Source organism: Psammomys obesus, unplaced genomic scaffold, assembly GCF_907164565.1.
Source record: "Psammomys obesus unplaced genomic scaffold, mPsaObe1.curated_primary_1811, whole genome shotgun sequence".
Classification (NCBI taxonomy): Eukaryota; Metazoa; Chordata; class Mammalia; order Rodentia; family Muridae; genus Psammomys; species Psammomys obesus.
In genome coordinates, this window is record NW_026594311.1 from 1,347,842 (window position 1) to 1,365,827 (window position 17,986).

A 17,986-nucleotide genomic window follows, 5' to 3' on the forward strand; every position below is an offset into this window, starting at 1 on the left:
GCGTCCCCCGCGCTGGGCGCCGGGGCCGGCGCGGCGAGCGGCGGCGGCGGCGGCGGCGAAGGGCTGCCGTTCCGCCGGGGCATCCGGCTGCTGGACAGCGGCTCCGTGGAGAACGTGCTGCAAGTCGGTAGGTGCTGCCCGGCCCCTCGCGGTCCCCCGCCTCCCGTGCAGGTGCCTTCCCGGGCCCCGGGTGGAAAGCCCGGCTTTCTGCCTAACTCCTGTCCCCCCGCCGAAGGACCAAAAAGTGACGTGGAAAACTTTTCCTAAGGTTTCCTTCCCTCAGGTCCACCACTGCTCTTCCCCCCAACCGGCTGCCCCATTTCTTTTTGTTTGAAGAGCGAATAGGAGTCTCTCTCTCTCTCTGTCTCTCTGTCTCTCTCTCTCTCTCTCTCTCTCTCTCTCTCTCTCTCTCTCTCCCTCCCTCTCCCTCCCTCCCTGTCCCTATTCCCCACACTAAAAGAATAAGGATGCGTTGGATGCGACAATTTTCGAAACGCGTTTTACTGATGAAGTTTAGAGGGGAAGGGGTTGTTACTGAGTCTGGAGGAATAGGTCTTAGACGGAGTGTTTGAGGGACAGGCTGTCACAGCCAGTCTGTAGTTAAAGCAAATTGAATTTGGGGGTAATTACCTTTCACATCGGAAAAAGCAGCAGAATACTCTGCATTTTAGAGCATTTAAATGGTCTGTTTTAATATTTCCCCCCCCCCTGGACCAGTGATGCTTGGGAATCTAGGCTGCAGATTAACAATAACCGAAGATGGAAATGTGACAGCGTCTCTTCTCTGCACCCCCATCCATGGGAAAGGAAAAAAAAAAAAAAAGCTACACAATCTGGAGTGGGGGCGGGGTCTGCCTTCCTTGTCAGACTGGGGTAAATCAAAAGCCAGTCACGTTGGATGTTTCAGATGCTTTTCATTTAACGTGGCTTCGTATTCGCTTTTGTTTTATCTTTTTGTTTGCACAGAAATGGAAACTGTTTTTTTTTTTTTTTAATCTACTCTTTCTCTTGAGCTTCTAGTTAGTTAATCTTATTAAGCAACTAAAGTGTACCTGATTTGTGAAATGACTTGGGAGAAAGAAAAAAGGACATTGTTTAACATTTATTTGCTTTGCAGAATATTAAAACACTTTTTGGGAGCCTATTTGGATTATTACAGCATTCTGGAAGCACACATCTTTATGGACTTTATTGTACAGTATATGCTTATATTTACTAAAAGAAACTGATTTTTTCTAAAGTTGAAAGGAGGACATTGCACAGGCTCAGGCACACATGCAAACACAAACCCTAACATCTAGTTCTGTCTCCCCAGGGAAAACCAAATATTTGGAATTATTTTCCTTTGAAAACTAGTACATCACAGTGTTTTATATAGAACAGTCTGCTTCCAGTTATTGAGAATGAACAAATTCAGTGTTTGTTTTGTTTTGTTTTTCAAGATAGACAGGGTTTCTCTGTGTAGCCTTGGCTGTCCTGGAACTCACTCTGTAGACCAGCTGTCCTCAAACTCACAGAGATCTGCCTGCCTCTGCCTCCCAAGTGCTGGGATTAAAGGCATGTGCCACTACTGTCTGACTGTGTTTCTTATTTTTAAGAAAGCATATCATAATTTTAAAATAAATATAAAAACACATTTATTACATGCCAGAATATAGGGACAATGGTTGGTAAAGTTTGCTATTTGAAAGGTGTTAGTACTTTGTGTATATTTTAGAAAGAATGAGTTGGATAAATAGGTGATTAAGGTACATATCTTTAATATTATTATGCTGAAAACATGAAAATAAGTGTGGTTCACTTTATTAATCTATAAGCTTTAGTCTTTCTGAGAGTTTAGGACAGTTAACTTTTAAAGATCCTTATTTAAAACATTTTAAATTGGTAAGAGTCAGTTTGAGTGCTTGTCTTAGGAATAGAAATGGATTTGAAAGGATTTCAAACTTGATGGGAGCAAATAAGGGAGAAGAATTTTATCTCTCCCACCCCCACTTCCTAGTTTTGGGAATTGAACCTAGGGCCTCTGGCATGCTAGGCAAATAGCCTACTACTGAGCTATAACTCTAGCCCCAGGAGGTACCTATGAGTGATTATAATGCCAGGTTCCAAGTGAAATCAGATTTAGAGAATGATCCAGATAGTATTTAAATCAGAGTGTTACAGCATCATGTTTTCTGTGAAGTGGTCATTTATCATTTTTCCAAACGAGAAATACATGTGAGTTCTTATAAATATGACTGTCTTTAGAATAGAGTTCTAGGTTTTAAAGATAATGAGCATTTAGATGTTACCTCTTAAGAATATTTGGCACTGGTGTTGTGGCTGAGTGCTTGCCTAGAGTGGGTTCAGTCCCCAGCAGCTTTTAAGTGGTTTTTGACTGCACACACATGTTTCACAACAGTTTCACACAGAGGCTACGAGCTCTTTTCTTTATATTTTACAGAAAGGCTTGAACCGTGCAGACTTCTACAATTTTTAAAATAAATATTACTGAAATATCAGTTTAAAGCCTACTTTAAATTTCATAATGAGAGGCTGGAAATTGATATGTGCGTATGTGAGCCAAGTCACGTTTCCTACTTAAACAGTGGTTGTGAAGCTGGACATAGTGGTGCTACCAGCAATTGAGCACTCTAGAACAGTAGTTCTCAACCTGTGTGTCAAGATCCCTGTAGGCAGGAGTTAGGGATGTCAAACAACCCTTCCACAGGGTTTGTCTAAGATCCTCAGGAAGCACAGATATTTACAGTATAATTCATAACAGTAGCAAAATTACAGTTAAGAAGTAGCAGTGAAGCTGGGTGATGGTGTACACCTTTAATTCCAGCACCCAGGAGGCAGAGACAAGTGGGTTTCTGAGTTCGAGGCCAGCCTGGTCTACAGAGCCAGTTCCAGGACAGCCAGGGCTACACAAGGAAAACCCTGTCTTGGGAAAAAAAAAAAAAGTAGCAATGAAAATAATTTTCTAGTTGGGGTCACCACAACATGAGATATTAAAGGCTTGCAGCATTAGGAAGGTTTGGAACCACTGCTCTAAGGCAGGAAGAACAGGAATTCAAAGTGCTCACATGTTGAGTTTGAGACTAGTCTGAAGTACTTGAGAAACTATCTCAAAACAAAACAACCTTCGTCCTCCCCTTAAATTTCCCCACTGCCAAAAAAAAAAAAAAAAAAAAAAGGAAGAAGAAAATTCCACATGATTATGAAAAAAATCAAGAAAATAAAGGCATTAACTGATAATATTCTGGGTCGGTTAGGGTTTTAAGAATATGGGACTGTACACTAAAAATCAATGGTTCATATTGAAAAGAGAGAAATTCAGGGTTATTGGTGTAGCTCAGCAATAGACAGCTTGCCTACCATGGAATACAGTTCAAGCCTTAACATTTTTTTTTTTTAGGAGATGCTAATTTATTCTGTTTTTTTTTTTTTTTGTTCGTTTTAGGTTTTGTTTGTTTATTCTAAAAATTCTTATTGTATAGGCCCAGGTTATCTTTGAACTTGTGATCTTGCTAGCTCATCTACCATGTGCGAGGTGTACACCGTGACACCTGGCTCTGGGTTACTTCTATGTGAATTTTCTACCTTGTAATTTATTTATATGATCATTTCTTTCTTACAAAGGCAGTGCACTTCTTGGCCACTTTAAACCTGTCCTTGAGTTGGCATGGTAAGAAATTATAGTCATTTGAATATTAACGTTTAGCATATGTCCTGGTTAGATTATTTGTTTGTTTGTTTATTTATGTATGTATTTATTTATTGTCAACTTGACACGAGCCAGCATCATCTGGGAAGAGGAAACCCCAACTGAGAAAATGTCTCCATCAGATTGCCCTGTAGGCAAGTCTTTGGCACAATTTCTTGTTTAATGATGATTGATATGGGAGGGCCCAGCCCACTGTAGGTGGTACCACCTGCCCGGCAAGTGGTCCTAGGTTGTATGAGAAAGCATTCTGAGCAAGCTGAGCAAGCCAGAAAGCAGCAGTTCTTTGGTCTCTGCTTCACTTCCTGCCTCACGCTCCTGCTCTGACTTCCTTTCCTGATGGCTTACAGCTACTAGCTAAAATAAACCCTTTCATTCCTGAGTTGCTTGTGGTGGCCTTGGTCTTTATCACAGAAATAGAAACCAACCTAAGACAGCATTTGTGATCATATGCAAAATTATTCTGTGATACTTCTCATAAGGATATGTATCCACTGGTTTTGGTTTTTAGTATAACTTTCTCTCCCTGAGAGAGGTTAATGTAATTTACTCTAAATGGTGTTCAGTAAATATTTTTTCAATTTATGTATTTATTTTGAGACAATATCTCATTTTGTAGCCCAGATGCATTGTAGCAATGACTTGGAATTCATTGCAATCCTTTTATTTCAACCTCTTGAGGTCATAAGACGATAAGTGGGAGCCACTATACCTGGCTAATAAATGTTTATTGAATGCAAGATTAGTCACGTGCTGTTTTAATGTTTTGTAGTATGGATATATAAACATCTTAATTAACTTATATGTGACTGGAGCCTGGAAGATATGCTGGCATTTTATGACTTAATCTTTGGACATTTCTGATTTTTAAAAAATAACTTATTTAATTTTACTTTATATGCATTGGTGTGAGGATATCAGATCGCTTAGAATTGGAGTTGCAGTTGTGAGCTGCACCATGTGGGTGCTGGGACTTGAATCCATGTCCTTTGGAAGAGCAGACAGTACTCTTAACCACTGGGCTATCTCTTCAGCCCGGACATTTCTGATTTTTAAAACATGTATATTTCAAAAAGTGGTGAAGCTTATTATTAACTAGTTCTTCCTTATTTATTGAGTTAACTTGCACTTAATTATTTGTGGAAGGATCAATAACTTGTTTACCAGCTTTTGCTAGAATTGATTCTAATATACTTTTTACTTCTCTTTAGAGTCCAAGGTTGCATACCAAACCCTGAGGTTCTGGGGATTACATTATGTTACCATCTTTAAGTAGGCAAGAGTCATAAGTTGAATGGGCACTTAAGTCTAAGAGCCTCTGAAACTTGTTTTTGAAAAGTTCTGTGTCTTATGTTTTGTTTTGCTTTTTTTTGTCTCCTTATAAGGGTTAGGTAAGTGTGGTCCTGGGGCTGTTTAAGCAGAAGATGAAGTACCTGCTTCCTAGTGTTTTCTTGCCTCAAGGACTGTTATCTTTATATGTATTATCATTAGTCCTTAGAAAAATAGAAATTTAAATCCAAGTAAATACCTACTGTAGATATACACTACATTAGCTAAAAATAAAAAGACTGAAATACTGCTGGGCATGATGGCATACGCCTTTAGTCTTTGCATTCAGGAGACAGAGGCAGATAGCTCTCTGAGCTCAAGGTAGTTTGTTCTTCATAAGAAGTTCCAGGACAGCCTGGGTCACATAGTGAGACCCTATTTCCAAAGAGAGAGAGAGAGAGAGAGAGAGAGCAAGCAAAATACCAAAAGGATGATGACTCTCATGGCGACTCTGCTTCTCTATCTGCTCTCCATTTGGGATCTCCTCACTGGGATCAGAAGTCCTGCCTTAACTCTCCTGTCTCACTATAGGCTGTCAGCTTTTTATTAACCCTGTCCAGCTATAAGCTGTTCATCTTTTTATTAACCAATCAGAAATGGTGGAGAACAATTATTACACAATCTTGAGACAGGAGATGCTTCATAGAAATGCTAATTCCAGTATTGGGACTGCAACCAGATCTCTGGGTACAGAAATCAGCATTTGAATACATTGTGCACAAAAACATCCTCCAACAGAGACCTTGTCTCAAAAAAGAGGTTCTGGTTGGCAAATGGTTAGTTGAAAAACAGCAAGGAACTGAATGCTATTTGTGCAATTATGATTAAAGATGATATATTGGGTTCCTTTGGAAGAGAAGATCTGATGCTTACCTTCTCATCCAGCTCTATATTTGAAAGAGTGAATTTCTTGTTGAAATCCAGAAGTTGTTGGGTGGAAAATATATCCACAACATTTGGATGGAGCCAGGTATTGCTGAGACCCAGAGGACTAGTTAATCCTTAAAGGAAACATTGAACTTGTTTCTAATTTAGCTGCTTTTGTTCTTCAAGCCACATAGTTAAATTTCAAAGTAGAGGCTGTGGTTCAGGATGGGAGGGTTTGCTTTGGCAGATGGGAGGCACCAGATTAATCAACAACAACAAACAGTGTCAGAAAAATTCAGAGGATATCCCTTTCCACAAAAAAGGGACAGATCAGCAAGCTAAGGAAGACAGTCTTGAGTTGTCTGGCTACAGAAGCAAGTTTATGGATTAAAAGACTAATCAGTGATAGTTTAGAGGTGTAGTAAAAGACTTTATTGGGTTAGGAAAAAGAAAAAAAATTATGGGCTCTAATCTTAGTTTTACATTTAAATCACATGAGATTTTTTTTTTTCTTTTTTTAACGATCATGTTCAGGACCTATATCAAGTTAATGTAGAATCTGTTGAAAACTAAATTTCAGAATTAAAAAAAAAATGTCCAAAGAGAGAGAGAGAGAGAGAGAGAGAGAGAGAATAAGTTTGTGGTACCGGAATTGAAACTACCACCTCATATATCGAGGTGGATTTCCTTACCACTGAGCTCCTCTGTGCTTCCAGGTATTCTGTGTGCAGCATGAGAAACACTGCTCTTGAAACAAAGTACCTCATTAGAGCTGTCACTGTTTCTAAATGTACTGTTGACAATCAAAACATTTTGCAGTTTTGACAATGTGAATGTTGTGACTCATGTCATCTTTTACTTGTTAATGGACTGCAAAGTGAATGATTTGCTGAGCACATAATGTTTCTCTTATTTTTTGAAAGTCATTCCAAAGTATATCAGTTTTTGCCATTGTAGTCATGGTCAAAAAACCCTCGTATTAATGTAATGCCATGCTACAATTTTCTTCATGCTTATTCATTCATTTATTTATAAAACTCAGTATTTTTAATGTTCACTACAAAATAGAAGTTAATTTTTGTACTATAAGGAATATATAGCTTAATACAGGATGCATATGTAAAATAGTCTTTAATGCAATGGTTTATAAAAGTATATGTAGTTATGGAAGCAGAGTAGGAAGTGATTTCCATGCAAAATGAAAACAGCTGACTATATTGCTCAATTTTATGTAATTCCAACTATAAGAAATTTTAAGGGGCTGGAGAGATGGCTTTACGGTTAAGAGCACTGACTGATCTTCCAGAGGACCAGGGTTCAGTTCCCAACACTCACATGGCAGCTCACACCTGTCTGTAACTCCAGTTCTAGAGTTTCTGACACCCTCACACAGACATACATGCAGGCAAACTACCAATGTACATAAAATAAAAACAAATAATAAAATTTTTAAAAGTACAGCTAATATTGCAATAAAGATTAAGAAAATTGTTTATTCTCACAAGCTTGATTAACCTTTTATAGAAGTCTTTTTGTATGGCATTCATATGGCCTACTAGTAAGTAGGTAGTTGACCCTAAGGAACAACACTGACAAGAAAGATGACAGAAATATCAGATATGAATAATTTTTCCTAAAAATAAATGTTATATACTTTCATCTTTATAATAGTTTTATTATCACCATATAATTCTTTTTAAAAAATATTATTAATGCTTTTAGGTACAAATATATGATGAATCTGGTAAGTAAAATAGCTTTTTGTCCATCCATTCACTATCTTTCCCCACCCCCGACCCAAGGTAGGGTTTCTCTGTATAACCTTGGCTGTCCTGGACTTGATTTGTAGACCAGGGTGGCTACAAAATCAGAGATCCGCCTGACTCTGCCTCCCCCAGGGCTGGGATTACAGGAGTGCTCCTCTGTGCCGGGCCCATTCACTATCTTATACTCAGTAAGCAATGCATTGTTTCTTTGAAAACTTTGTAATACATTTCTCCTATTTATTCATTATTTTATTGAATAAAGCCTATATAGTATTAATCAACTTACTCATAGCCTGCCTGTTTTTTTCTTGCTTAAATCTAATAACACTTGATAAACCAACCTATGAAATGTTACTAAAATCATTGATGTTATTAACATAAGGAACCTTTTCTATATTATAGCCCTCTAAGATGAAAAATTAATATTCTGTTTAATATGGAGCCTATTCAGCAAAGTTGGCTGGCCAGCAAGCCCCCAAGGATCTGTCTGTCTTCTCAGCACTCCAGGTGTGGCCTCACACACTTGACTTTTTTATGTGGGTCCTAGGGATTGAACTAAGGTCTTGAGATTGGCATGGAAAACGCTTTACTGACTGAGCTATCTCCCTAGTTCTTCAAATCTTTTGCTCAAAATCATATTATTCTTTCCTATCCTGTACGTTTGTAAGATATTCTTATGTGTGTGCAATTCTGGCTTCTTATTATATTTGTTTCTCAACTGTAAATAGATAAAATTATGCTATCTAGTGGTGGAGAGATGATTCAGTTTCTGCTCTTGCAGAGCACCGGAGTTCAGTTCTCAGCACTAGTGTCGGATAGCTCAAAACCACCTGGAACTCCAGAGCCAGAGAATCAGACACCCTCGTTAGGTCTCCATACATACCTCTGTATCCGCATACATGTGACATTCATTGACATGTTTATACAGACACAAACAGATACACAGACACACACACAATAAAAATGTTTTAAAACTGATGTTATTTCACAGATTGTTTTGAGAATTAAATTCATTATTGGTAAAGCTGTTAGAATGAGGCTTAGCATAAAAACTGTGGCGTATTCATCATTCTGTGGTAGCCCTAACAGATATTGGTATACATTCTTTATTTTTTCCTTTTTCTTCCTACACTCCATCTGGGAAGCCGTTATAGTCTGACAGGTGCTTTCATTTGCTAAATTAAAATTGTTCTCTTAAAGGTTACCAATGACCTCATAATGGCCAAACTCAGTGTCTTTTTCCCATTCTTCATGTCTTCTGTAGAATTTCTACAGTCTGTTGTTCCTTCCTTTTGAAATATTTTCTCCCTAGGTATTTGTTGTGTAAGTTTCCTCTGATATTGAAACATTCCATCCAGCTGAGAAACTTTTTAATTAGGAAGGTAAACAATTCAAAATAGCTTCGGGAAGTCCCTGAAACAGAGGATATTCACTAGGCCCCATCCTGCCTGCCAAATTAAGAGGGGAGAGAGCCTGAGAGTCCCATTCAAACTAAGAAGCTAAGATGCGAAGGCGACTCTGATATCAAACCAGCAGCCTGAAAGAGGTTTAGGACAACCGAGGCACTTGGAAAGGAAACTCTCCAACCTGCTGAGTGGCCTACAGGTTTCCAGCTTTTGTGAGCTGTCACCCATGCTGGGATGGGCTTTGGTGATGCATCTGTCTTTTGAGTCTTTCTGCTCCTGTAAGTAACTCCTCACCTCTATTCCTGTAAGTAACCCCAATAAAATTCAAGTTGGACTTTGGTGATAATCTGTACTTTGGTCTGTCTTGGGCTTCCTATCTTGGTTGAATAAACACCTCCCCAGGAAAAGTTTTGTCACACAATACTATTCAAAACCAATACATTTGATAAGAGATTAATATCCAGAATATAAAGAATACCAGAAGCTAACAACAACAACAATAACAACAAAAACTTAATTTATATATGGGCAAAGGGTTTGAGAAACATTCTCCAAAGAAGATATAAAAATAAGTAATAAATATAAGAAAAAATTACATCACTAATCATGTGCTGAAAATTTTTTTCTTTTCTTTTTTTTTGGTTTTCCTGAGACAGGGTTTCTTTGTATAACCTTGGCTGTCCTGGAACTTACTATGTAGATCAAGCTGATCTTGAACTCAAAGAGATCCACCTGCCTCTGCCTCCCAAGTGCTGGGGTTAAAGACATACATCACCACTGTCCAGCTGTTATATCACTAATCATAAAGAAAATGGCAGTTAAGTGCATCACCTTATTCTAATTTACACCCATTAGGATGAATAATTGTTAATTTATCAGCTGTCTCTCTGTATATCTGTGGTTTGTCTGTCTAACGCTTCCTCCTTTTACTTGTCTTTTTTTTTTTTTTGGTGGTGCTTGAGAGTGAACCCAGGACATTGTACATTCTAGTCCAGGTTTCTACCACTAAGCTATTTCCTAAGCTCCTGGGGTTTTATTTATTACTAAATTTTACTCCCAGATAAAAGCAATGATGTGGAGGAATCAGAACCCTTTGGAAGTTTAAAATGGTGTAGCTTCTCTGGAAAATGGAATGATGTTTCCACCAAAAATAAAACAGAATTACCATATGACCAGCAGTTTTAGTTCTGGGTGTAAAACTCAGAATAGTTGAAAGCAGGGACTTAAGCCGCTATTTATTTACTTATTTTTGGTTTTTCGAGATGGGTTTCTCTGTGTAGCCTTGGCTGTCCTTTGTAGACCAGGCTGACCTCAAACTCACAGAGATCCTCCTGCCTCTGCCTTCTTTTTTTTTTTTTTCTTTCTTTTTTATTATTATTAGTTACATTTTATTAACTCTGTATCCCAGGTGTATCCCGCTCCCTCATTCCCTCCCAAACCCTCCCTGTCTCCCTCATCTCCTCCCTGCCCCTTTCCAAGTCCACTGACTGGGGAGGACCACTGCCCCCGGCTGGGGTGGCATTTCTTGACGATGTCCCGCATCCATGCTGGAATTTTGTCTGGCGTGGTCTTGTGCATCTAGCAGTCACAGCCTTTGTGCGCTCCTTTGTACAACTGTCCTGTTGTGCCAGAGAACACTGTTTCACTGTAGTGATCCACCCTTTCTTCTGTGACTGGTCTCCGTGGTATTGATGTCCCATTTAGGACTGAGCACTCCCCAGCCTCTTATTCTCAGTATATTGACCAGTTGTGGGTATCTGTGTTAACCACTATTGCAGAAAGAAGCTTCTCTTTCCTTGTCTCTTTCTGTTCTCAAAAAAAAAGTATTTCCTTATCAATTTAGTTGAAATTAAAATTGTGTTTTGCTTTTGCATTACTTAGCAATTATTTATTGAATACCAATGTGCTAGGTTTTAGTCTATCCCCGGGAGATAACAGCAGGGAACAAAAAGTTGTTTTGTATTTTTCTCCCAGGGAGCACATTTCAGTGAGGTGATAAACACTTTCTATCTTTAGCTTGTGTTGTAATTGTTTGTTGTAAGTATTGTCCTTTCTTGTCTACACGCTCTCCCAGGACAAGGGTTGCATCTTACAGTGTATCTCTTGTAGGCTTCATAATGTACTTCATTGTTTTCTTTTTGCTGTGCTCGGGCCTCTTGTTAGAGTCATCTGGGAAGGGGGGAACCTCAATTGACAAAAATGCCTTCATCTGATTGGCCTATAGGGAGGCCTTTTGGGGCCTTTTCTTGATTAATGATTGATGTGGGAGGGCCCAGCCCCTGTGAGCAGAGGCACCTCTAAGCGGGTGTTTCTAGGGGATATAAGAAAGATAACAGATGCTGGGTGAAGGCAGCAGCCCATACCTTTAATCCCAGCAGAGGTAATTGAACCTCTGAATTCAACCACCCTGCTCTATAGAGTGAGTTCCAAGACAGCCAAGGGCTACACAGAGAAACCCTGTCTTTGAAAAACCCAAAAGCAAAATAACAAAACAAAGAAAGGCAGCTGAGGTCAAGTATGGTGGTTGCACGCTTTTAATCCCAGCACTCAGGAGGCAGAGGAAGGGGAATCTGAGTTTGAGACAGAGAGACAGAGACAGACAAGAAAAGCAAGCAAGCAAGGCAGCGTGATGGTAAGCCTACAGAGCAAACCAGTAGTAGTCCGTGGCCTTGAACTGACCTGACTTCCCTTTATGATGTACTGTAAACTGTAAAATGAAATAAACCTGTTGGACAGAAAGCAAAGTCTTTATATCTCTTTTCCCTAATAATGGAGTTTAAACAGGTTTTTGTTGAAAGAAATTGGAGCATTAATTTGTTCATTTGTATAACTTGCCTAATAGTAATTCCCAGCCCTGGCAGCTTTCCAGAGCCACTCGAGCTTTGTAAAGTCCATACCCCCGGGGCTCCACTCCCTTAAAGCCTTGGTAACTAAGATTGGTGTGGGCTCATGCTTAGAAATCGCTGCTCCACAGCACTTAGCATACTCACCTGGAAAGTGATCAAGAAATTGGTAGAATTCTCTTAATCTCTAGATTGTTTCAGACTAGATTTGGAATCTGTGGGTTAACCTGGATTAAATGATCAGGCTGGATTCTGGAAAGAGTAAAAAAGGGGCCGTTGAGATGGCTCAGCAGGAAGGGTGCAGTTGCCAGCAAGTCTGGCCGAATTTCATCCAGGGACAGGTTTGCAGGTGACTGAGCAAAGTGAGCCAGGGAGGCCTGCTGGTTAGCTTATCTCTGGTCTAGTGTGTGTTACAGTTGAACTTACTCCTCTTCAGTCCTGCTGCCTCCCCTTCCCAGGTGATAGCAGCTTCACAGAAATTCTGTCGTCTGCTTTCAGAGAGCTCGCCCGGGAATACGTTGATTGAGGGTAGCTTGTGGAGAAGGACATATTGGTGAGCTGCCAGCAGACCTGGTGGTTAAAGGAATGAGCGCCTTGGTCCTGAAAGAAGGATCCTGAACTCATTTCATACGGTAAATTCACCAGTGTTGATGCAGCTTCTCCAAGATTCTGTTCAGTCTGTTTTCTGGGGAAATCTGAGAGTTGAGATCAACAGGTGAGTTACTGCAGCTGTTATCCTAAAACTAATAGTGTACAGATTTCTGCAGGGCCAGGTAGTTACCTGCAGGGTGAGGCTGAATATTTTCATTAAGGCATCTGAGCCTCCTTATGGTCCTTCCTCAGGGCTTATTGTTCATCCTCTGAGTATGTGTCAATGATAACCTAAATGCTGAAAGGTATTCTTTGTGTTGGTGAATCTGCTGCACTTTGTATAAACACTAACTTTTGTAACGATAGCACATTACAAGCAAGTCTGTTATATAGACTTTAAAGATCAAATACAGTATTGCTAGTTTTCTTTATACTTTTTATTTGGGGGCACAGTGTTACTAAATTTCCAAGGCTGGCCTTGAACCTGTTGATCTTCCTGCCTCAGCAATTAAGAGCACTTGCTAGTCTTTCAGAGGACCCAAGTTCAGTTTCCAGCACCCATGTTGGATGGCTCACAACCACGTATAACTCCAGCTCTGGTGGATCTATCTGGCCTCCAAGGGCACCCCGCACAAATACAGAATACATAGTAAACACAAGCACATAGATAAAAAGAAAATCTTTCAAAATCAGTTATTGGTTGTGTGGGGGAATATGTGTGACTGTGATATGTGATTTGTATGTATGGTCTCACACATGCCTTGGCATATGTGGAGGTTAAAGGACAGCTTTATGAAGTCCATTCTCTCCTCCCACTTTTAAACTGGTTCAGGTGTAGATCGCAGGTCTTTAGGTATTTTCCTGATGAAGCATCTCCTTAGCCTTGGGAAATGATTCTAAGATGCTGCTTTGCTATTCTAGAGAAGCAGGAGCTGAGAAGATGCGGCAGGCTGGGGAAGGAGGAAGAGGCAGTGACAGCTGGTTAGCATTGGTGTCTGTGTAGAGACTGCTCACTCTCCCTGATTTTCCTCACTGGAGGGTGGGGAGAATGTCTTGTCTCTTGCCTGCCATTTAACAGAATTGGAATGGAGAAGTGTTTTGTTTGCCAATGAGACCTCTTCCTCTCTAGTGTTAATCATCACTGATCTTACAGTTGTAAGGATCCTTACAGTTGTAAGGATCATAGATTTGGAGGAATTGCTGCATTGCCGTTGTTCCTCTCCACTCCTGCATGCAAATTACATTTTTTTTTTTAAGATAACACGGAGAAAAGGGTTGGTCATAAACCATAGCCTTGTCATAACCTGTGGCAACAAGTAATAGCAACACAAAATAAGTAAAAACAAGTGCTTAATACATTTAAGAAAACACCCTTTTCATATGCTTTTTTCTTATTTTTTATATCATTATTCCTTATTTTCTGTTTAGCTTTGGGGAACATAGGAATGATTAGTCGATTTCTCCAAGAAAGTGACATTTAAGATAACATGTGGCCTGGGTGTGGTGACACATGCCTTTAATTCCAGCACCAGGGAAGCAGAGACAATTGAATCTCTGTAATTTTAAGGCCAGCTGGTCTATGTAGTGAATTCCAGGAAAGGGCTACATAGAGAGACTCTGTCTCAAAAAAAAAAAAAAAAAAAAAAAAATGACATGTGAAATATGTAAAACATATAATACCCATGGATAATTTTCAGTTAGTTTAACAAATAGTTGTAATCATATCTTAGTTACTCTCTCTAATTGGAATTAGTAAAACCAAAATTATGCTTAAAGAATTGTGTGCTAAGTAAAGATTTTTGTAAGGTTATCTCCTTTAATTTATATTAGATAATATCTGCATTTGTGAATAAAAATGAATTAGAGGCATTAACTAATTTAACTAGTATTTTAGGGGGACAAAATTTATACCTAGAACTTGATTTATTTTATAGCAATAACCATAAGAACAGAAAACAGGGTAGGGGCTGGAGAGATGGCTCAATGGTTAAGAGTACTTGTTGATTTTTCAAAGGCATCAGGTTCAGTCAGTTCCCAGCATTTGCCTGGTAGCTTATAGCCATTTGTAACTCTTGTTCCAGGGGATCCAATGCCCTCTTCTCACCTCCAAAGGTACCCAGCATGCATGTGGTATGCAGACATACGTGCAGGCAAAACACTCAGACCCGTAAAATAAAATAAGCCTAAAATTCTGCACTGCATAGGTCTTATACCGACTACTAAAACTTTTTACACTTATTTTAATAAGTTATTAATATAACCTTTATCAACATGCTGAAGTTAATTTTATGTGAATATTTTATAGAAGGGATAAAAATTGGCTAATTCTAGTATAGGTAGGATTCAGTACAAATGTTTGTACAATAGCATGTCATTTCAGTTTTCATATACTATAGGACATGACTGTTAGCACAATATAATATAAATTCTATAGCTATTTTTCCAGTTTTACCTCCAGATGAATTGCTTTTGATTTGACTATTTTTAGATTCAATCTTATTTTGCATGTTACTGTAATAAAAGAAAGAGATGTTAATCTTTTCCCAGGATCCTTGATTTTTTTATAGCCTCCTATTGCAATGATTCATACCATTGTGAGAATTTAAATTTTTATAGAGTTTTACACTCTAAGAATTGCAGTCCAGCTATTTAAGGCAGCAGCTGCCATATTATCATGGAACTAAGATTAAAAAGGAACATGACTAACTCCTGCTTGAGGACCTTTGTGTTTCAGATATGTCAAGCTCCATTGTCTTATCGTCATAACTCTATAACAATAAGCTTTATCTCCAGTTTATGTATGGAAAAATGTCTTCCAAAGTTAAACGCCTTGTTCAAATTCCTACAGTTAGGTTTAAGTAGAGCCAGGTTTTAGACCTATTTGATTTCAGAGGGAGGATTCAGTCAATAGATGCTTGTCTCCTGGGAGATATTTGCCAAGTGTTTTGTTGGCAAAAAATTGTTATGTAGGGTGTATAGACAACTTAGTAATAAAAAAAGGACAAACAACCCAATAAAATATGAGCAAAAATGGGAAACAGATACATCACAAAATTTATATACAAATGGCCAATAAATTAGCATAATTTGTCATGAGACCCCCCAGTGTAAATTAAGTCTATACTGATATTATTGCATTCCAGTCAGAATAGCTAAAATTAAAACTCAAAATCCTCAGATAAGCATTATTACTAGGAATCTAAAATAGCATACAATCACTTTGGGAAAAGGTCTAAACATACATTTATCATACATTGTACTCCTGAATATTCACCCAAATTAAATGAAAGCCTATTTCAAGAGTCAACAGAATTTTTTATAAGTATATTTCATGGTAGCTTTAGTAATAATAGCTCTAAACTAGAAGCAGTCTAATCGTCTTGAACAAGAGAATAGTAGAATGAGCTGGCACAGTCATAGAGTGGATACACTTTTCAGCAATGAAAGGAACAAACTACAGACACATACAAGCAAAACGATAGGAAAAATATGTTGACTGCTGGGATAGCAGAATGGCAGGAGATAAAGGTACCTGCTTCCAGACCTAGTGATCTGAGTTCCATCTCTTAAGACTCACATGATGGGAGGAGAGACCCATCACTCAACCAGTAGTTCAGTTTGAAACAGGATTGTTTAAAAACTATTATTATTATTTGTATGGGTGTTTTACTTGCATGTATGTCTGTGTACCACATGTGTACCTGGTGCCTGTGGAGCCCAAAAATTCCTCTGGAACTGGACAGGTGTTAGCTACCATGGGGGTGCTGGGAACTTAGGTCTTCTGGAAGAGCAGCCACTGCCTTTAACTGCTGAGCATCTCTCCAGCCCTTGGATTATTTTTGAGTCTTTTCTCTTCCTTTCTCATTATATCTAATTTATCACTAAGTCCTGATGATACTGCTTCCTAATTATCTGAATCAATCTGAAACTTATCTTTTGCCCCTCACCCCTTAGCCAAACTGTTATAATATCTTGCTGGTATTACTGCATTTACCTAAAGGTTTCCTATAACTGGACTACTTGACCCACCAGCAATATAAATAATGAGGCTTACTAATATTTTAAAGCTTCAGCCTTTTGTTGAACAGTCTTCCAACTACTCTAATCTTATCCTGGCTAATCCTGGTACTACATCCCATCATGGGGCTAGGTCTACCACTCTGCTCCAATCTGGTGCCTGTCTGTTCACTCCTGTGACTGCTGTCAAATCTCCACCCTCTGATTTCTTCTCCCAGAGTCCCTCTGTCTTCCAGGAAGATCTACCTTTCACTTCCTGCCCAGGTATTAGCTTTGTTAAAGCCAATCAGATACAATTCTAGATTGCCTTAGGCAAGTGAGGAAGGAACAAGTCTTTACAAAATATGAGCTGTGTGATGGGCCATAGCTCCCTGCCTGTACAGAATTAATAATTGTATACAGAGACACACCTTCACACAGGGCCCCCAGCAATGGCTTCTGCTCCAGAAGCCATTCCTGACTGTCTTCTATTTGTCATCTAGCTGTTAGGTTGATATGCCTGAAAAGACAAATGTGAACATGTCACTGTGCAAATAAATAGCCTCATGTTGAAGGTCAATATTACTTGAGCCCGATTGCTTATAGTCTCTCTTTGTCTTATTTTTTTAAAGATATATTTATTTTTATTTTATGTGCATTGGTGTTTTGCCTGAACATAGGTCTGTGTGAGGGTGTCAGATACCCCAGTTCACGTGGTGAACTGCCACGTGGGTGCTGGGAATTGAACCTGCGTCCCCTGGAAGAGCAGTTGAGCCATCTTTCCAGCCCCCTTAGTCGCTTAGTATAAAAATTAAATATGATCTGCGAGGCACTGCTGGTTATAACCTTCATCTTCTCCAAACATTGTTACTCTGGATTCTTTCACTTCCTTGAATCACTAAGGATCATATAACAGTGAATATTCAGGGTCTGATATCAGTAAATATTAGTTGAATAAATAAAAATTACATTCCAGAGTAGAGACAGATGGATGTTCATGATTTGATTTGGTGGTGGTTTCATGTATGTCTATCAAAATGTCAAGTTTAACACATCAAATGCTGTCCCTTCTGACATTTTAGGAGCAATGTGTTGCCTGCTAGTTTATTCTCAGCAGGGTTACAAACCTGTAAACATTAATACATTCTTTTTTATTAAAATCTTTTTCTACCCTTCTTTGTTCACCTAATTCTGTTTACTCTTCAGTCTTTGCTTAATTTTATTTCCTTAGGGTATAGTTTTGAATCTCCCTTTGTGTCTTACTAGGTTAACTCTCCCTATTATAAATCCTATCCTTTCCTTGAAAGCTTTTTATCATTTATCATAATTGTACATAACTGTAATTTTTGTTTGATATATTCTCTTTGCTATAAGTGTCACAAAAATAAAAACTAAGCTCTTTTTGTTTGGAGATGTATCCTTTAAGTATACTGTAGGCATTTAATATTTGCTGACAAATGAACTATTGTATTCATTTATTTA

The 17,986-nt window shown here is 38.7% G+C and overlaps 1 protein-coding gene across 1 annotated transcript in view; it reads left to right on the forward strand.

Moving 5' to 3' along the window:
* Positions 1-26: 26 nt before the first annotated feature.
* Zswim5 (zinc finger SWIM-type containing 5) overlaps positions 27-17,986 on the forward strand; it is a 104,853-nt gene continuing 86,893 nt past the window's right edge. Inside the window, exon 1 of the mRNA XM_055618534.1 lies at positions 27-127. The gene's annotated coding sequence lies outside the window, so the exon portion shown is untranslated. The remainder of the gene's footprint in view (positions 128-17,986) is intronic.